This window comes from Leptidea sinapis, chromosome 46, assembly GCF_905404315.1.
Source record: "Leptidea sinapis chromosome 46, ilLepSina1.1, whole genome shotgun sequence".
Taxonomy (NCBI): domain Eukaryota; kingdom Metazoa; phylum Arthropoda; class Insecta; order Lepidoptera; family Pieridae; genus Leptidea; species Leptidea sinapis.
Window position 1 is genome coordinate 3,762,251 of NC_066310.1, and position 22,796 is coordinate 3,785,046.

Here is a 22,796-nt window from a genome sequence, read left to right on the forward strand (position 1 = left end):
TGACGCCTAATGGTCGTGTTATATTTTTTGAACTTGACTCATACCAATGCCTAAGCTTTCCCGTATCTGCTGATAGATCACTCTCTTATCTTCCTCTATCATGCGTCGCACAGCACTGATGTTATCTTTGCCGCCAGTTCACAAAAACAAATGAGAAATGAATGCAATTACGTTGCTTATATTGAGTTCTAAAGTTTCTGACTGGCCAGTTCTAAACATTTTTAGTGTTACCCACGTATTAACTTAAAAAAATATGTGAAATAGTGGGAATTAATTGAAGTTTCTACCGTTTAGCATTTTAAATAAATCATTGAATTATTAGAATATTTTGAGTTGTTGATCAATATTATCCAGTGGGAGCCTCCTTTGCACAGGATGCCGCCTAGATTATGGGTACCACAACGGCGCGTATTCCTGCCGTGAAGTAGTAATGTGTAAACATTATTGTGTTTAGGACCGAAGGGCGTCGTAGCTAGTGAAATTACTGGTGTGAGACTTAACATCCTATGTCTCAAAGCGACAAGCGCAATTGTAGAGCCGGAAACAATTTTAGGGTTCTTCAAGACTCCTGAGCGGCACTGCATTGTAATGGGCAGGGCGTTATCAATTACCATCAGCGGAACGTCCTGCTCGTCTTGTCCCTTATTTTCATAAAAAAAATAGTTATAATCAACCATTTCCCCGTATATTACTCAGAAGCAACACAGTTTTTTAAAAAAGGTGAGCCGCGAGTATACATTTGCGCTTAATTTGTAAAGCGATTAATAATCATGGTCAAGTTGATCAATCATCTACACTGATTTGCAAAAGGGCTTTGATAGACTCAGTCATAGACAATTGGCCTGTAAATTGGAGATTTTGGGTCTGTCTGATTGCCTCTTACGTTTCACGAAAACTTATACATATAATCGTAGGCTACCGATGGCTTTAGGGGATTCTGGGTCTTTATCTTATCCGGGGTCCCTCAGGGATCGTCTTTCAGACCAATAATGATCATTTCATATATTAATAAGGTAATCCCTGGGTAAAGCTTTGCTTTGTTTCTTTGCTTAATGCAAATGGCTTTAAAAATTTTCGTTAGATTAAAATCCGAGTTTGAATCCAGATGTCCTATTAGTTTTTTTTTGTTCAAGTTTTGTACATTCTTATAATCCGGGCAAGGCTCGGTCGTTCAGATATTATAATTATTATTAAGTATAAATTCAATACACTCAACAAGGAGTACTCTTAAAGAAGTTTCCACTTACATAATATAAATTTCATATCATGAGGCGATATATTGTTGCCCTTTTAATTTGTGAATTTCCATTTTAATTTTTATCGTGTTACTAACAGAGTGTTAATGGTTCCCTCTCAATATTGCAGTTTTAATGAGGAAAGTGATGAGCAAATTGGTTCAGTTAACGATGGTATAGCGTTAATTTACCCGCTATATCGGGAGAAATATCTCGTTATGTAGATGCCAACACTGCAGCACGCTTCACGCGATAATGACCCGTATGCGCAATTTATAGCATGCCGTTAATTAACGTTTTACTAAATTCAGGGTAGAATTATTATTTTTGCTTGCAGTTTTCATTTGGAAATCATTATAATACTGAGGATATACTACAACATTACACAGAGAGGGCCTTACAAATAAAATTGGCATAAAGTTATAACTAAGCATAAACCAAGTATTTGTAAAATGTTTACAAATAGACATTTTGCTTACGAATGGTTTGTTCGGACGTATAACGTTTCCCGCGTTTATTTGCAAGGCAGCTTGTCATAAGTAAAACTTCAGAATTATCATTGTATTGACAGTGTTGTCAACGATATTGTAAACATTTTGAATTTTCTTTGTTTATCATCAATTATAACTTTATACCAAGTTTATTTGTAAGGCCATATGTGTTTATATGTTCATACAAATTTAACGATGAATATAAATACGATGGAAAAATTCTCACTTTGTAAAACAATTTTTGTTTGATGTTTGTTTTATTTAAAGTAACAATGTAATCGTATATATTAGTTTAGTTTAGTACATTAAAATATTGAATAAAGGGAAACGCAAAATAAAAGGCTAAAATTAGGGTTTAAATATTGTAAACCAATCTCAAGAAAGGCTAAACCATTTTTAATAGAGTTTTTATTTATTGTAAGCGAGATCTGCGCGGACAAAGTCACTCGTGAAATGAAAAAATCAAGGTTTCGAAGTTCACGTCAAATATTATTATTTCATTTGATTAGTATCTACAAACTCAAAGGAATCTCGACCTTAAATTACTATATAGTACACACTTTCAATATTGACACGACACGACCTCTGGCGTTCCGTGCCAGTGCTCTGCCAACTGAGCTAACCGTGCGAGTGACATATCTTCATAAATTCTTGTATGCTTAGTTCAACTTTGTTCCCAGGCTGTGGCTTCATCTACACTCTACAGGATCTACTTTACAGTTGATAACCTGCTTAATCCCAATATTTTCATATTAGAAAATTGACTTGAGATGTCGCTCTTGAAAATCTAAATAATTTGTTATGTTTTTTAAGTGATAACAAGGGTTATCACTTAACATGTAAGGACATGTAGGATTAATACACAAATAAAATTATTTAGAGTTGGGTTACCCTTCTCATTTAAGGGTATGAAAAAAAATGTTGGCTGATTCTCAGACCTACCCGATAGCCAGAGTTTGGTAACAATCACCGAGACACGAGAATTTTATATATTCGATAGGTAGTAAATCTCGCTTTCGCTAAAAACAATTGTAAGGCGGCTGTCAATATATTAAGTACGGTAAAATAAGCCTTAATGCACATAGCATAGGGAAGATTGTTTATCACTCCACAAAGCCATATAATTCATTGCTTTTAAATATTAAGCCGATATAGACTCTGTTCCTGTCAGCCAATGAATTCGTTTAATGAAATGGAAAGGATTAATGACTGCAATAACATAAGAGTTATTAACCTACATTGCAATAGAACCCTTTTAACCGCACTTTTATTTAGCAATTTGCTTTATATCATCGACAATAAGCTCGGCAAGAATAGGAAAGGAAAGAAGTAGGAAAATTGTTCGGGAACCTTTTTTTATGACAAAAAGGGACGAGACGAGCAGGACGTTCAGCTCATGGTTCTGAGCGGCACTACAACTGCGCTCGTTACCTTGAGATATATGATGTTAAGTCTCATTTGCCCAGTAATTTCACTAGCTGCGGCGCCCTTCAGACCAAAACACAGTAATGTTTACACATTACTACGTCTTCAGGCCATAAAAAGGCGCCGTTGTGGTACCCATAACCTAGCCGGCATCCTGTGTATATGAGCCTCCCACTGGTAAAAGATTTTAGAGATATTGCGACTAACTGCCAAGGAAACAGCTATGCATAGCCTCTACTCCTTGAAACAACTAATGCGCAAAATAAGGTTCTTTTATAGCCCAAACAACCTGGAACTTCCTGGAATCAGCGGGTTGAAGTAGTACATTGGAAAATACAGATCAATCTCTGGTCAAAGCGGTATTTAAATATATCAATAATATATAACGATTCGTGGAATACTTTTGACCTATCATTATTTACCTTAGCCATGGAACATTTTAGCTTCCTTTGTTACCTAAACTAGTTAGGCAATCTCTTCTTCACAGTCGTTCCCTCATTGCTGAGGATCGTGACTCCGCTTAAGTTCGTCTACAGCTTTCCTCCATCTGTTTCGGTCCGTCGCATGGTGGAGTGCAATGCTGATGGGTTGGTTAGTCTGCTCGGATATTTGATCAGACCAGCATCTTGGGCTCCGGCCTCTTGGTCTCTTCCCCTCAATTTTCCCGGTGACCATCAAACGTTCTAGATTATCAGCACTGCGTCGTGCTATGTGGCCAAAGTATCTCATGATCCGCTGCAGACCTGTAGTAGATAGACGTGGACTGCTCCCTATTTTTAGCTGTTTAAGGATCGAGGCGTTAGTGCGGTAAGCCATCCATGGTATCCTTAGCATGCGGTGCCAGCACCACATCTCAAACGCGTCAATCCGTTAGGCATAACTGCTTTTTAAAGCAGAAAAAAATACTGGCATTTTCTTGAGACCCTCCTTAATTTTTTTCGTAGCCGTGGTAGTAATAACACTGATTTCAGATAGAAGTTTGTAAAATAAATACACAAATCAATTAGTTGTTGTAAAAACGAAATTATATATTTTGTAAGCATGGGATTTGAGAAAGGGGAAAAATAGCTTCGAAGACAGATATTGTATATTGGAAAATCTTGTACAAAATTTTGTAAATAAATAAATCAAGTGACATTCTGTCCACCGCTACATTACTCTCGCTGTAGGTGTGAGCGTTGAAAGAAACACGAAATTGTATTCCAAATATAGTAGCAATATTTTCAATATTTGAAATACGTCAGAGAATAGACATAAACTAAACTGGCATAAAACTAACAGGGAGCAGGCCGGGCACGAAGCCAAGGGATATACACGATTTTGTAAAGTATTAAGATTTGTTGTAGCATGTGTGGGTGGGAGCATGGATTATATGGATAGATATATTATGTTATTTTTTATGGAAAAGGAGGACAAACGAGTGATTAGTGATCATCGTCGCCCACATTCTCTTGCAACACGAGAGCAATCACAGGAGTATTGACGACTTTTAAGGAGAATGTACGCGCTTTTTGACCCATGTCGTATCGTCCCGGAAACACCGCACAAGGCTCATTCCACAGCTTTGTAGTAACTGGAAGAAACCTCCATGAAAACCGCACTGTGGAGGACATCTAGATGGTGGGGATGATAACCTAATTTGTGCGTGTCGTGCAATCTGTGAAGGTACAATTCGGCAGCAGGAATCAGGTTAAACAGCTCTTCGAAACACTCCCCGTGATAAATGCGGTTGAAGACACACAATGAAGCGACGTGTCTATGCAAAGCCAAGTGATCCAAGTCTGCGACAATTCGAGCTGCTCTTCGTTGCACGCGGTCAAACGAATCGAGCTGATACTGGGGTGCGCCAGACCAGAGACGACAGCAATACTCCAATGTGGAATGAGTAAATGCTTTTTATGAAAAACTACTAGTTTGATTTCATGATAATCAACCCTGAGTCACTATGAATATTTTTTAAAAGTCAAAGTTTAGGAGATTAAATTGATTTATAAATTTTATGTGACCTGACCGGATTAGTCTGGCAATACAGAACGTTGCCAGCTTCATGGGCACCTTACCTGTTAACCGCGCTCTTCATGATAATTATTTCCTGTGTGTACCTATTAGATTGAGGATTGGTCTCCGCTGCGCTCCAACTAGATACCGCAGGCATTGTCGCAAATTGCGGCAACTAATACAACGTTGACGTGCCACATGTTCTGTTAAGCTTTGCTAATAGTTGAAACTAAAATGCCGGATTGCGTAGTAAAACTTTGTAAAATAGTACTACAAGAAATAAGAAAGACACTGGGATCACATATTATCAGTCAGTATTTTGTAATTGATTAATTTCAATGTAAAATAACACGAATCGTATGTTACAAAATTGAAAGATGGCATTGAGTGTCAAGATGCCACGCACACAAGCATCTAATAGTTGCCGTAATAAAAAGCTTCTTAAGTAGTGCGGTATCTAGTTTGGTCTTCTATTCTTCATCTAAGGTATACCTATTCAAACCGGTATTTACAATAGGTCCCAGAATTCTCCTTTACCCACACCTACCCAACAACCCACTTCGCTGTCTTCTCTCCAAGAGTGAGTTGTATAAAAATATTTCGTAACATATTGCTATTTGCTGCATCACATCGGTGTATGAATCGGCTGACACAGTCTTTTGTTGAGCTAAAAATAGTTTGTCAGCATAGAGATATTTTATTTTATGGTTCAACGTTTCCTTGCTTCACATTCTATTTAAATACATTATCTATCTTCTTATATATATATTTATACTTTCTAAAATTTTTCACCAGTTTGTCAAAAATTTTGCGGTTCGGTTGATCGCGGTCCGGATAACGTTCCCGATACCACTGTAACGCATTCACAGAGCTACGATAATTTACAAAATACGCTTCAATTAAATTTACTTTATACGAGTTTGATAATTCCATGACGAAAACTTAATATAATGTTAACTTTAAACAATGAAATATCAAGTAAAATACTGTTTGTTTCAAGAAGTTCCAAATTTAAATTTTTTTTTTAATTAGATTTGTAAGGTAAGGTGCTCGCGTAAGAATACCTTAAAGTATTTTAATCCTTTTTAAACCAAATAAAGTGTTCCAAATTCAAATGTAAAACTGGAAAAGGCAATATTTTTTAATAAAAACCTTGCAGGGGGCAGTGGTAGGCAATTTACACGGGTTGTAATAATGAAAACGATTTTCTTAAATTTGACTTACTTCTGCTGTCCCGATTGATTTTCCCATACAATAAAATAATCCCCTCATGAAACTGAGTAGATGTGCGTCAAAAAAAAATTTCATCAAAATTAATCATTTTTAGGGACAACTCACACTTGACCAAAATTTTGACTATACCAATTTTTTTTTACAAAAAAGTACCTAATGTTTCCTAAGACAGTTTTCCTGTATCTCTTATACTTTAGGATTTCCTCATACTGTCCCACTTAAAAAAAAGCACACTGTATATATGAATAAAATGAAAATGGTTTTTGAGGTCTTTCACGCCTAAACCACTGATCGTATTGATATGAAACTTATTCTAGATGGTTTATGGCTACTCATTTTTTAATGTTTAAATTTATTACCTTTTAGAATTCGCCCAGCACGCGGACGGGAACGGCTAGTGAACTATAAAAGGCATAAAAGACAATATCTTATATAGAAAGGGGAAGAGCCGCAAGTTGTCACTCAAAATATTCTTCAAGAATTCTGAGTGTCAATGGGAAAGGCGTCTCATTTACCATCACGTGAATGACTTGTTCGTCTCGTAAGTTTTTGAAGTAAAAGTTCTTTAGGCGAAACTACGAGACGACAATGCAATGGATGTTGGTTACTGCAAGATTGCGTCACGGAAGTCGATTACGGCATGATGGCGTCACGGCAGTCGGTCGGCACTACAATTACGCTGGTCAACTAGAGACATAAGATGTTAAGTCTCATTTGCCCAGTAATTTCACCAGCTACTGCGCCCTTTAGACCGAAACAAAATAACGCTTACACATTACTGCTTCACGGCAGGAAAAGGCCCCGTTGTAGTACCCATAAACTAGCCGGCATCCTGTGCGAAAGAGCCACTGATAAAAATCTTATGTTAAAAAAAATAAAGAAAGTTATATTATAGCATGTAAGACATCCTTAGAATCCAAAATTGAGGTTGGAACTGTAGCCGTAAATACACAGCAACCATTAGTAGATTATGTAAACCAACCGTAAATATCGCAAAATCCAATCGCGTGCAGATTTGCGAAGTTTCAAACCATCGCTGCGATTTAAACAATTTCAATTAAGTTAGACTTGCATTATCAAATAATCTGAATTGTGAACTCAGTCACATGTTCAGTTGTTTTATGATTTAAAACATTTCCTAATGGATTTTTGGCGTTTTATTTAATAGGAGGCCCCGGGTTCGAAGACGTCGAAAATTTTTTATGATGAATATAGATGTTTATTTACGAGTCGTGGATGTTTATATGTATTTATGTATGTTTAAGTAAGTATTGTATTAAATATATCGTTGCCCTGTACCCATAATACAGGCTATGCCCGGTTTGGGGAAAGATAATTTGTGTGAAAGTGTGGCAATAATTATATTTATTTATATTAATATATTTTAATATCTAACATAAAATACGGCAACATTTATATATAATAATATTAGCTGGTGGTTGGAAGTTCAACCATAACAATAATTATTTAGTTTTCCCCTATTCTCACCGCAGTAATGTCACCGCAGAACGGTCAAACTGTTCGTCAATAATTTATCTCATAGAATTATTCGTACAGGAATAAAATGTGAAATTAAATCACGAATTCAAAATAAAAACTAAGCTACCTTTCAAGTTGGATTAAAACGCACACAGTGTGCGAAATTTGATTAAAATCGGTTCAGTGGTTTAGGAGTTCGCCGCGACAAACAACGTGACACGAAATTTTTATATGTTATAATATTTCTAATTTTCTTCGACACAAAACTCAATAACAATGAGAACCCTATACTGTCTACTCTAAATGTCACGAGGGGCTGGTGAATGATACATCTAAAACTAAAGAAGAATTAATGAGTCTACGTATCAGAAAACTAAATCTCCTGAAAAGATCGTAAGAAACGTAAAAAAGTTCAGCTTGATGATTTCAGTTAAATTACATAAAATGTAGACTTAAATGATGATATAAATTATAAACCATGATGTTGATATATCTTATAACGCTGTGAGAAATATTGAGATGAATAGGATTCTAATACAAAATATGTGATTCAAAGCATAAGTGCTAATGCCTACATAAAGACTTGACATAACCGCATACAGAAGCAAGAATACTGATGCTATGAGACAAAATCATAGAAAGGGTGGGCCAATTGTTTTTTTAGTTGAAACATTCACATATTATATTCACGCATCATATTATATAATGAAAAAAATGTTGACGATAAAACGATGAAGATGAAGGTCTAACTAGTTATTCTGCTGGAACACGATGGTTGCTCCATTAGATGACTCAAGCCAACCTTATAAGACCATCTGTACATCTGCTTGCTGTTCCTTACCTACCTTAGATTACAATAATAATTTATAGAAAGCTTTGGATTTTTTGATTGACTCTGCTATGAAATCGTTTTTGGAAGAGATTAAAAGGACAGTTATTACTGAGTTGATAGTAAAGTTATCATCATAATAGATCATATTATGCAGGGGCCAACATGGTTATGTTAATAGGCGCCGTTGTGGTATCCATAATCTAGCCGGCTCCTGTGCAAAGGAGCCTCTCACTGGTATATATATCCTGAAGGTCAGCAATCTCTAAAAATTTTCTATCGCAGACGTCCATGGGCGGTTCCAATGAAAAGTCACTTCCAATCATTGTGAGCCCATTTCCAGTAACTTTTATAAAAAAAAGATTGGCGTTACTTTTTCTGCAGCAAAAAGTTTCCCCAAATCATGTTGTCTGTTCTTGACATCAAACCGGAAATTCAATTAGCGAAATGGCAAGGTTGAAAATAGACGTGTAATGGTTGTGTTATTCTTGCTGTAGACAAAACATTTAATGCTTTCTAATAATATTTACCAGTGGGAGGCTCCTTTGCACAGGATGCCGGCTAGATTTTGGGTACAAAAACGGCGCCTATTTCTGCTGTGAAGCAGTGTGTAAGCATTACTGTGTTTCGGTCTGAAGGGCGCCGTAGCTAGTGAAATTACTGGGCAAATGAGACTTAACAACTTATGTCGGCACTGCATTGTAATGGGCAGGTCAAAAAATTAAAATTAAAAATATAAAAAAAAAAAATTCTAACTCAAAATTCTTAAGATTCAGGTAAAATGGCATATCACCGCTATTTTTGTCAACGTGTTCAAAGCTGTCACAGTCTATCAAGACGTATAAATTCTTCTAAGATTTATATTCCCAAAAATTGCCATACGTATGGCTGCACGCATTAATGAAAACTTCTAAGGTTCACAAATTTGTAAATATCTTTTCTTTTAGAAAGTATTTTTTATTAAAAATATCAACGTGTACGTTATAACGTATTATTTTTTCTGTATTGTTTCACACGTCTTATCTTTTCTGTGCTGCAGAAGAGGGCTATCCACGCTATTTAGTTATGTGTGCATATAAACACTTAAGCGAATTTGCTCGAATTAATTATATTATTATTTTGTTGAAAGTATAATACTCTACCTATTTTAAGTTATTAATTTATTAATCAAAATATATTGGTTTCAGTTTGACCGCATGTGAAATATCTACATTATGCCTTAATTTGATAACCAGTAATTCCGATACACAAATCCCATGTGATTATAACTAAATATAACTCGATATTGTACATTGAAATCCAATCTGAAAGCCTTATCGCATTAGATTTCAACATCCAAGTTTGAAATTATTATTCCCGAGTCGGACATGCGACGACTAACGCAATTTGAGAGTTAGGGATACAGCTATGTTCCCCGGTTCCGGTAAGTTGGGCTAAAATTGACAAGAGATGACAGGCGATTTAAGTTTCATAATTAATCTTGGAATAGTCTAAGTAGAATATGTCTATGGAAATTTTAGATATAACAGCAATGCTTGTGGAATTTAAGTCTAAGAAATATTTTTTCCTTCGTCTTAATAGCTGGAACCTACCCAAAAAAAACCTGGTTACACCCGCAACCTGCATATCCGACTGTGTAGTTGCAGTGATTAAGAATGGTTAGTGTACACTTCTACAATTCTAGCGGCATGAGAGAGACTATGAGATATTTCTCGGAATAAAAACGTATTATGTGCTAAATGCTTTTTTGATTTTACTTCTATAACTTATTATACATATGAATTCAGATAAATAATGTATGATTTTATAGCTCCAGCAACTAGTCCGCCCAGGATACCTAATCAGCATTGATATAAATGTGATAGAGGTTGGCCTCTTTTCTAGAATTGACATAAGAAGCAATGGAGAGGGGATATCAGATGGACGCCACCGACTTTTCAAAAGCATTTGACAAAATTTGACATAATGTGTTAAAAAGCAAACTTAATAACATTGGTAAAGATGGTGTAATCTTGAGATTTTAATCCTCATTTAAGCGTTATCTCCAAGCAGCAACAAAAATCTGTACGTCTGGCGGAACGAGATCTAACAGGTAAAAGTTTTTCATCTGTTAGATCTCGTACGCCTCAGGGTTCTCATCTTGGTCCACTTTTTTCAACGTATAATTAATGACGTGACGCATTTCACTCATACTAATCGTGATTTGACTAAGTGATTCTCGTTGTTACCATTGAAATCTAAATAAAAAGGTACTAGAAATGACGTAACCGCTTTACACGTGTCGCCTTACAGGTGACGTTTAGACCACCAGCGAGTAAGTTGTATTTTAGTATTGATCGGAACGGTTGACGTATATCTAACTGCAAAACCCACACAACCGGCAATTACACCAATTAAACTGTAATATTTCGTCGGTATTTTCAGAAGGAAACTGCCTTTTGTATATAAAATATTATAACGATCAATTCTTATAATTAAATTCTTAATATAAACATATTGTCGTCATTTTGCACAATGGTGTGCACAATGCTGCACAAGTCCCTCATAATCCGAACCATTGCAAGCGTACGTAGCAGTGAAATGTATGTTTATGTAGGCTACTGCAGTCACCCTGTTAATTTATTACTATCACATGTAACTTTTATAATTCTTATTTAGATTTCTATGGCAATAGCTTTTTCGTTCTATTGTTATAGTTTACAATTACCTGTACATAATATATATAATCGATATAATTATATCATATTCTTAGGTCAACATTACGCAGCTTTAACTGAAACCTCAAAATGGGCCCTGAATACCAGCATTAGAATGGCACGCGATATTTTGTGTGTGAAGGTTTCATTTCAATAGCACGCCACTCTGATAAAGCGAACAAATTCGTTGAAAATCAAAGCTGAATATTCGGTCTCATTAAATTTTCAAGTCTATTAATATTTTATAGTGACTCTTTGGGAATAGCCTTAGTATTTAAGTATTAATTATAATATATCCGAAACGAATTGTCTTAGTGCTACCAATTAAACCACAAGAACAAAATATTCCCCATTACTAATTAGCCTAAATACGCTAATCTAGCCAAGTTATATCATTATAACATTTGTGTATATTATAGTAATACTGTTATCGAAGAATTAAAAAAAAATACTATTGATTTGACTAAGGCTTTTTGTAGCTCAATTTCATTTTATTTCTTACAGCAAATAGTAGCTCATTGTTGGGTATATAATATTTACGTTTCTCTAAATTTTTAACCGACATTAAAAATGGACGGGGTTCTCAATTCGTCGGTATGTATTTTTATGTTTGTTAACTCAGAACTTTGACTGGAACAATTTGGTCCAGATCTGACAGTGGCAACCATGAGAAAACCATAAAAGTCTTTAATTTGCTATAAGTATGTGCGCGACAAATTTACGAATAACTCAATATCGCGCCAACCTCTTTCGATAATACTTTCGAAAAATTTTATTCCGATCAAATGAACCAACAAAGGAAAATATTTACCTGTGACTAGAATAACAGCGGCACTCATGTCAATGCGAGCAATAGACACTCGACTTTGATTTCTACCTCGAGGATTCCGCGCGCCAGTTGGACGTAGGTATGTTTTCGCACCTAAAACTCAGATTGACACATACCTATTTACACTTTATCAATGTAATGTCAATTAAATTATTAAAACTTTCGTGACACATTAAAAAGTTTTTAATTAACACGGCTTATCGGTGTGGGTGCCGACTAGTTTCGGAATATTCGGAGGTCTGTAGTCTTTAGGATACTTCTACTGATTAAACTTCAGTTTGTATGAAAGCGATGGCGGAAAATGATGAAAATGACTCGAGCGTAACAAATTTTCTGAGGGTATGTTCAGTGAATCCCAACTAAGTTGCATATTAAAAGACTGTTGATTCCAATGTGACGCAAGATTGTGGTAATTATACATCAAAGTTTCAGATGGTATGTTCAGTGAACCGGAATATAGAGGACAAAGGAACGTAAGGGTCACCTGTTGGAAAGTCATCACCGACGCACACATTGCTAGCCTTATAGAAAGGGGTACGTATTAGCTCGATTTGATGGTAACCAAGTCGGATCGTCCCGGAAACAACGCAAAAGCAAGCTCATCCCATAGATCGATTGTATGTGGAAGAAAATTCCAAGATATCCAAATGTTCGCGTGTCGTCTTAACGTGGAATTTGGTGGCAGGAATCAGGTTAAATAGGAGACACACAACGAATCAACGTCTCTACGCAACGCAAAGTGATTTATATTTAAAGATTGCGATATAACGCAAAATCGTAGCAGTTTGCAGAAAATTTATTTCAATTTAAATTCGCGAGTGTATCAAATATTTAGTCTAGATTCACTTTGGTGTCTTGACCATGATCATGCATAGTCTGAGATTCCTCTAGTATTGAAACAGAGAATGACGTCGATCACGTAAATCGAGGTGACCCGTACGCTTGTGCGTTCTTCTGAGACTGGAATTTTAGGTTTAACAATAGGCTTACCTGGACGTTGACCTAACTCTATAGACTTAGACCTAAGGGCGGTGATGGCCAAGTCGGAAACTACGAGACTTAGAAGAAAGTTTTTAAAAGACTTTCCTCTAAGTTTCGTAGTCTCCAAATTGGCCAGCGTTGGCCCTTCTCAAAAAACCACCCTGTATAGACGACATGACAGCCCGATTTATTATTATATGATTGATTAATTTAGATTTGTCAATGGGTGCATTAGTGAGCTTAATATTAAAAATAGTAAGGAGCTAATTCCAAACATGGCTGACTGTGTACGACTTGTCATTAAAAATCGGTTACAGTGACTATACATTCCCTTTTTTTCTATCTTACTGTTACTCCTTTAGAAATGTTCTTTTCTCTCTCGCACGCTTGTTTGTATTAGTATATTGTAAGTCTATGATCTCACAAATATCAACTTATATTTCAGTTTTCAGTAGCTAAATAATACCTTAATATTTTGTCAGAATAATACATCATCATCAGCCGGAAGATGTCCACTACTGGACAAAGGCCTCCCCTCCCACAAAGATTTCCACGACGATCGGTCCTGCGCTGTCCTCATCTCCGGCGACATTGACTAGACCGTCGGTCCATCTTGTGGGCCACCTTCCAACACCGCGTCTTTCGGTACGTGGTCGCCATTCGAGAACTTTACTGCCTCAACAGCCATCTGTCCGTCGAACTATGTGCCCTGCCCACTGCCACTTCAGTTTCGCAATCATTTCGGCTATGTCGGTAGCTTTGTTCTCCTACGGATCTCCTCATTTCAGATTCGATCTCGCAGGGAAACTCCGAGCATAGCTCTCTCCATCGCCCTGTGAGCGGCCAAGAGTTTTATATAAGTATATGTAAATATTCTGGTAGCAGTCCTTAATTAAATAATTGCTTACTTTGTTAATGTCAAAACATTAAATATCATTAGCGTTTTAAGATGCCAAAATACTTATAAAAAAGTTAGAATACATTTAGTCTAAGCCAGTAAGAATATATTATTCACTAAAAGCATTTACGTTAAAGATGCAAGATACCTCTATATTAGGAAACTGTTGTAACTTACTTAGCCTCTTCGCAAACTTCTCTTTGACGGAAGACTCAAGTTTTCCCTTTCATCGTAAGCTGCCTTGTGAAGTTAGCTTAATTTATTTTGCATTCAATTCTGAATCATAACCTAATGTCCAACAAACTCTCAGAATACGAATATCTTGAAGTTAAAAAAGTTTTACTCCAACTAAATCTACGTACTTTTATAAATAAAACAAATTAAAATCATAAGAAAAAAGGTGTATTTAAATAAAATTCTTTTAAAGGATTAAGACGCGTGTAATTGTAATATAATTACATTAAATGTAAATGCATTGTAATGGGCAGGGCGTATCAATTACCATCAGTTGAACGTCCTGCTGGTCTCGTCCCTTTTTTTCATAAATAAAACAATTGTAAAAGATTAAAAAGCGTGTAATTGTGTTTTTACATTAGTAATTGCGTAAAAGTTACATTTTTATTTTTATTTTAGTAAGCCCGACGTCTCAAAACCTTAACAGATAATCAATTCGTTTTCAGAGGGACGAGATCTGGACTTTTAAAACTATTTTATTTAAATGTGTAACACTCGCCTTAATCAAAGAAAATACTATGTGCAACAGTAGAGACTATAAAAGGTGTACAAGAAGTGACATAGCAGGGCCAAACATGTCGTCTACAAGTGACAGCGGAAACTCTTCTACAACTAAGTCAGTCGAATATATTTTTTAATTGATGTTTTCGCGATAATTGTTGTACATTGCTGCATAAGTAATAACCGAAGTGTTGTAAATGTACGTAGCAATGTAATGTATGTAAAGGTGACAGTTGAAAGTTCCTTCTTATTTAGATTTCTATGAATTAAACATAGATTAGATGCATAGTACTATTAATAAGATATAAATACTGCGGTTATATTATTTCTTGACTCTTTATGCGTTGAGGTAATATTACATAACAAATGAGTTACGAAATTTAAAAGGATTGTTAAAAAACGTTTGAGTGGGAAAGATTAGCACAGCATAAACAATTTCAAACACCCTCAGGCTCTATAATTATAAATGTTTATTGTACGATATTACATTGTAATCCATATTTTTATTAAAAAAGGCAGCTGAGTTTCTTGCGCCCGTTCTTCTCTGGTCTAAGGCAGTCTATTTAGAATGGTTGGGTAGGTTTTGACTTATTGAATAAGTGATTTTGAATTTGAATTGGAAGAGGCCGCCATTTTTGTGACGTCATCATCATCCTAGCCCTTTTTGCAACGAAGGTCGAACATGTACTTATCAAACTATCATGACGTATTGACCTTCCTGGCACAGTAGTAAAGTTTTTGCTTCCTAGTGCGTGGACGTAAATTCTTCCAACACAACACTGTGGATGAACATAATACAATCAAATGGTCTGAGCAGTAACAGAGTTTTGGAAGTAAGCGGGAAGGTCGAGTAGGTACTCTGTCATCGACTCATACGGCTGGTGTTGCTTAGAGATATCGCTTCATTGCGTGTCTTCTACTGCATTTATCATGAGAAATGTGATAAAAGAAAGAAAGAAAATATATTTATTTGGTTCAAAAATATATGAACTAGCACAAAAAAGTAATAATACACAAATATTATAATATTATAATTTATAGTAACCATAATGTATATTAACACTTATTTAGTATTAATAACCTCATATTTTATGATTTTTCCGTCGTTAAGATCTAAATGATCTTCTTTTAACGTTAAATTATTTTTTTTATTTATGTATTTTTTTTTAAGAGTTAAATACAAAAATTAGATCTATACTGCGTTTATTTATTTATATTCATAGACTTATATTCATAATTATAATTTAAAAATTACTAGTCGCTGCTACTCCCAGACTCAATAATGTTGGGGCTACTGAAAACCAGTGCTACATTGGCGCCACGCCATTGCAGCTTTTTACTGAGTTAACCCCATTTGGTGACATTCACTGCCGCACAGTACCTTTTTCGTTTTAAGCTATAAATTGTATTATTTAATTTGTTTTATTTGTTAGTTCTAAGAAATTATTACTTATTTTGGTTTGTATCATTTTAATAATTGTGTGGTGGTGGTTTTTGTTATCAATAAATTTTTATTCTATTCTATTCTATTCTATTGAAAGACATAAACTTTGAATCAAACGGTCTGATCAGCTTTATGTTATGAAACTAGCCACAACGCTGGTATTCTGCAGACGACTATGGCATGGTTGCTACGTAAGTGAACATAATAAATCAAATCTTAAATACAAAAGTTAAATTACAAACAGAAATAAAATAAAATTATGCATAAAAATAAAATTGTGAAAAAAATTTAGTTGTATAACAATACTCATAGTAATACAAATGACTTGAGCCTTCTTTAGTGTTCAACAATTCAAACAATTCGACACATGTTTCGCCTCTACACGAGGCATCCTCAGGAGGTGTTGACTCAGCCAACTCTGGCACTGCGAGACTCGACTTTTGGATAGTTGTGGATTTCCGCAAAATAACGCCTACTTCAATAAAGTTTCAGTATTCGTAGTTTTTAAAATAATAATAAAATAGAACTAAATTTTAATAAAACAAGACACATAACTCAATAATGAAAATTACTATAAACAATGGAAAAAAAATAAAAAGCGTATACCCACCTGAAAATGCGATAACACTCCTATGATTTCTCAAGTTATGCAAGAGATAATGGATTGTAGTGGTCACTTACCACCAGGTGACCTCTTTTTATGTATGTATGTATTTTTATGAAAATAAGGGACGAGACGAGCAGGACGTTCAGCAGATAGTAATTGATACGCCTTGCAAATTACAATGCAGTGCCGCTCAGGATTCTTGAAAAACCCAAAAATTCTGAGCGGCACTACAATTATTGCTCTCGTCACCACGAGACAAAAGTTGTCAAGTCTCATTTGCTCAGTAATTTCACTAGCTACGTCGCCCTTCAGACCAAGACACAACAATGCTTACACATTGTTGCTTCACGGCAAAAATAAGCGCAGTTGTGGTAGCCATAATCTAGCCGGCAACCTGTGCAAAGAAGCCTCCTACTGGTGGTGTTTCTAAGACTATATGACATGGATAAATTCAAAAAAGGCGCGTGCACTTTCATAAAAAGCTGGCAACTATTGCGATTCCTCTACTGTTGTAGGAGAATGTAAGCAGGTGGTGGTGATCACTTATAAACAGGTGACGTGACACGTACGCCCGTTTGCCCTCCTTCTTCGCCAAATACGCTATCGATACTGTCTTCAATATCTAATCCAGATAGGAACTTGTAATAAAATGACATTCCTGCTTTAATATCGATTATGTAAATTTAGAAGAGTCCATGTCAGATATCTAGAGCTCGTTAGCTCAGCTTGGGTAATATATAGTTCCTAAGATAGCACAGGTAAGACTTGAGTCATTTAAGATATTTTAGAATTCCGTACCTATATTTAAAGTTTATAAAAGTTTACCTAGTTTTAAACCTAAATTAAAGTAATTTATTTTTGAGCACCAAAAAAAGAGGAACTGCTAACTATAGACACCAACCAGTGCAATGTAGTTTGCTTGTTGAAATTTTTGTATGTATAATATCTTGAACTATAGTAACATGAAGCGAAGAAAGTACTTACTTAACTAGCTACATAAGATATAATGTGTAAGAAGTGTAATTAGAAAGGTGTACTTATAGTATTCGTGTGTGGTGTCATTTAGTGGTCCCACTGAAAGATCAGCGCTGGTTGCGACAGTAATCAGCATTATGCTGAAGTGTGACCAATTTGTGACAAACACTCCAATTTGTGATTTGTTCTGTGTTTATGTTTTTTCTATTATATTATGTATTTAAATATTGTATTTGTTACAAATAAAAGTGTTTCTTTCTTTCTTTCTTATATAAATCAATCAAAAGTCGGTTCGGTCGGTCGGTGCCACGGTTCGATCCTTACCACGTAAATAATGTGTTTTCGGTTGTCAAATTCACGATGATTTCGTGTAATCAGATGACGTTTACATAAGAAAATCGCTTAGACATCAACTTTTAAAGAATAAGATTAATTTTTAACTTAAACTCCTATTCCTAACTGGAGCTTTATACCATGGGTGCGATTACGACGGGCGGGATGTGTGTTCTCAACGCCTGAGTTTCCTTAGATGGAAGAACATAACATCGGTACATGGAATGCGCTGACTGCGGTACATGACAGCCTCCTTGAGCACATCTATTCATTTAGGCGTCCTGAGACTTTATGAAAGTGGACCTCCAGCTACCTCACTGGGTCGCTCGAAACTAAAGCCCGCAAACACTGGAGTGCCCCAAAGCTGTGTGCTTTCTCCTACCCTGTTTCTTCTCCATATTATGTTGAACACATCCAACATACATTGCTATGCAGATGACAGCACTGGTGATGCCGTATACATGGGCCATGCAGGTCTCCCTAGGGTAATCAAGTAGTAACGGAACCGGAGTAACTTGTGTCTTCTATCGAGTCCTCTCTTGAGAAGGTCGCGGAATAGAGTAAATTGAACCCTGTACACTTTAACCCCTAGAGTACTTAAGTTTGCGCGGTTACTACTACACAAACCCCATTTATAATATCACCGCTCTTCAACAACACCTCCCTTTAAGCCTCGCCTCGTATACTATCTCATACACGCCGCAGGTTTAATTCCGGCATGGCACCGTGCTAGAAGTCCTCTTTACATCAATCCCCCGATAGTGTTGCGGACATGTGCCCGGAATTTGCGCCAGACCTTACCCGTCCTTTCCAGCCCTCCTACTCATAAGTTGTAGGCCCCAAATCATGGAAAGTGCTTTAGTGTCCCCGACCACTAAGAAATGTATACGCTCTGATCCATCCAAGTACTACCATTGCCATTACCTCCATTTTATCCAAAGCTATCGGAGTCGATTTTAATTTTATCGATTTTAAGGAGGAAGTATTAAACGTTCCACAGAGCGGTCTTTGAATCACCAGAAGTACGTTATCGATTCGGATCTTAATCTAGAATCGTAAGTTTATGATTGAGATTGAATATCGAAATCGTTTATAAATGGTGTAGGGCTACCATTCCCTTCTTACCTTCCCTTGGGAATGGGGTTACCACCACCAGGATGTGACATAAATTCAGTTGTAGGTCCACTAATCAGAAATTGTCCTAGTGTGTAATCTGCGGATATTAAATATGAAGTCTTTCGAGTTTCGACTATCATCAGGTCTGTTAGACATCTTCGAGTAGGCGTAGACGGTATTCCAATATTCACTTATAATTGTCGATATTACAATTAATAACTTACAAAATGATCACTAATATTATTAAGCAAATTAATTATTGATTTAAGCGTAACGTCCACCAAGTATGTGGTTACGTGCGCAACCCGAGACGATTCAAAACTATTTGCCTGTAGTACAATCTGTAGATTAAGGCTAGGGCATGCGTGTACCGCGCGCCGTTCATATGGCTAAGCTGCATATAAGAGACAGCTGTTTTGTAAGTGTGGACTTGATGAAAGATCACATCTTATTCAGTTGCCCTCGACTGTCTTCTTCTCTTTATGATCTCCTTCCTCCTCATATCCCTCGCCCCACTGATTTAAAATCCTTACTCTCCTTTGTTAATTCCCCTTTTGTTTATATTCATAAAATAAAAGAAAACTTTAGTTTGTTTGTCTTTTAATCAACTAACCCTTTGTGTATAAATAATATTGTGTGTGTCTTTTTTGTCTTAGATACATCAACAGTGTTCTTTGCGGTAGATGATATTCTGTTTCGAGATCTTGTTTATTCACAAAGCCTGCTTTATATAAAAGAGATGATGAATATATACTCGACATTGATGGAATCTAAAAAGGATACGCCATCAAGCCAAACAATAATAATATATTTCGCCTATTTTATGGCATTTATTCATTTTTAACCGACTTCAAAAAAGGAGGAGGTTCTCAATTCGTCGGTTTTTTTTTATGTATGTTACCTCAAAACTTTCGACTGGGTGAACCGATTTTAATAATTCTTTTTTTATTTGAAAGCTGGTGCTTCCCGTGTGGTCCCATTGTATTTTGATCCGACAATGGAATCCATGAGAACACCATAAATACACACATAAGTCTTCAATTTGCTATACATACGTTGCTGCTATACGTGGATGTAGTGGAGCAGGTAAGTGGATGATAAATTTACAAATAACTCAATATTGCGCCAACCGATTTCGATGATTCTTTTTTTATTGGAAAGGATATACTTCAAAGTTACTTTGGTGAGAGTTTGGTTTGGTTCTAAATACGGAACTCTTCAATTCTTAAGAACAAATTAACGACACTCGACCGAATCTTCAAAAGTATACTTCAAATTCACTAAAAATCAAAAAATATTTTTTTAACAAAAAACAACCGACTTCTAAAACACTATTCCAAAACAATAGATATAATATGCACTAAAAAGTATAAAAATAATTGCGTATTTTTATACAATCTAATTAATTATTCTAATTCTAGTTACGATTATTGTAATTTTAAGAGTGGATAAAACATTTTACACACACAACAACAAATCATATTTGATAACAGATTTCATTTTGCAACATCTAAAGGCTGTAATGTTTTAATCTGAAAATAAGAAAACGGTCTCGGTCTTGCACCTATTGTTGGCCCACGGGCCGCATATCACGTTACACAACAGGATGAAATAGGTGTTTACGTTGCGCGCGCACACAGGAAAAAATTTGGTATGATTTGGAGACTACTATTACGGAGTGTATAGTCTCCATAGTAACTATATTTAAAATGGCCGATAAACGTAACGTTTGCCGAGTTTAAAATAAATAAATAAAAAGAAATATTTTTGTTTTTTTTAACACACGTGTTTTATAAATCATAGTACGTAAATGTACATGTATAATATGTGTAATTTTTAATTACATAAGGACGAGAATGAGTATTGATATTGATATATTGATCACAGAACAGAAAGTTATTTCTGTTCCGTGATGATGATTATGAATGTTCGTGATAAAGTGGTCTGTCTGTTATAAGCTTTTGTATTTATGATTTAAATTTTAAGTGTTTTTACATGTTTGAGGTTAAATTGTCGTTATTTACTCTTTCAATTTGTTTACATTACACACTTCAATTAAAATCTTGTTGAGAAATGTATTGAATAAAAATATTAGAATTACAACTTAAAACTAAGATTTGTAAAAGTTAAAATAGTGTCACTGATGAAGAAAACGATGGTATAGTTTTTTCGAAACTTCTGAAAAGAATCATCAAATACTTTGAACCAAGTCCAGCGTTTACACAAGTATCTAAACATTCGTTAAACTTTAATGATCTACGTTTTACGTCAACTCTCAACTGACCACTTCAGATAGTTTTGCTTCTCGCTTTTGGATACAAACTTGAAAACCACCGTCCGCGTCGGCGTCAATATTGTTGTAATTTGATACAAGTAAATTATTTTTGAATTAAATCTTGTTGTTTTATTCAAACAAAACAAATCTTATAACTATATTTACAGTATTATACAAACAATCATTACGGGGAAGTGTACCAAGAATACTGACAGCATTTCGGCGTTAGCTAGGCTGATCAGTTGACCGAAATAGCTGCTAGCGCTTGGGTTTCATCTAACCCTATTGAGGCGCGTAGATAGTACTTTGTACATTCTCCGCTACTCCGGGCTTCACGGGCCAAGTGCCTCGACACGAAACGGCACAATTATTATGAATTTAATTGTGAAATATTTATTATTTTTAAGGTCTATATTGTTTGTTTTAATTGGCGTACTCCTTAATTTGGGTTAAAATAAAACTAAAGATTCATCAAACGATCTTCACCATTATTTTTCTATGTACGGAACTAAATTTAGAAATCCTCAGAGATCCTCCGTAATTGCCAGACTTAACCCCAAACGACTACCATTTTTCCGCAAATTGTACAATGTTTTGCACGTTTGAAACTTTTCATTAATTGCCTTCACAGAGTTTGTTGAGTCCAGTTCCCCAGAGTTTTACTGGCAAAATTGACTTTCTCATGAATTCTTGTCAATGTACAATCAACATTGGCAAACTCAAGATATTTCTTCTGATTCACTCGCTGCGAAAAATATATTATTTTACTTTCCCTATAGAGCTTTTTTTTCGTCAAAATTGTTATATTACGTCTAACCAAAAATGGCAAAAATTACAAAGGGAAATATTTAAAAGTCGGTTAATAAACCGAAATAAAATGTTTGTTACTTTTAGTACAATTTCATATATTAATTTTAACCCCCGTTGTATTATAGTTACAAGTTGCGCGCTAGGACCGTGCTCAAACTATTTTTGATAGTTTAAGAAATAAAAAATGTAACGCTTTGATCTTTTTAGTATGCAGATATAGTAGGTTAGTATTTTAATATGCAGTAAATCTCTATTAAATACAGTTTTTGAAGTGAAACTTCTTGGCTTGCATGAGGGTAAAATTTTTACGGATGAAACGCAAAAACAGGACACGAAAATATGGGACGTAAAGAAAGAAGAGGGAGAGAGCGATAGAGAGAGAGTGTAAAGGGCGAACGTAGCTATTA

The 22,796-nt window shown here is 35.5% G+C and overlaps 1 protein-coding gene across 1 annotated transcript in view; it reads left to right on the forward strand.

The window, feature by feature from the left end:
* Nucleotides 1–22,796, forward strand: part of LOC126977997 (neuronal growth regulator 1-like) — a 477,303-nt gene that overhangs the window by 253,206 nt on the left and 201,301 nt on the right. The window lies entirely within an intron of this gene.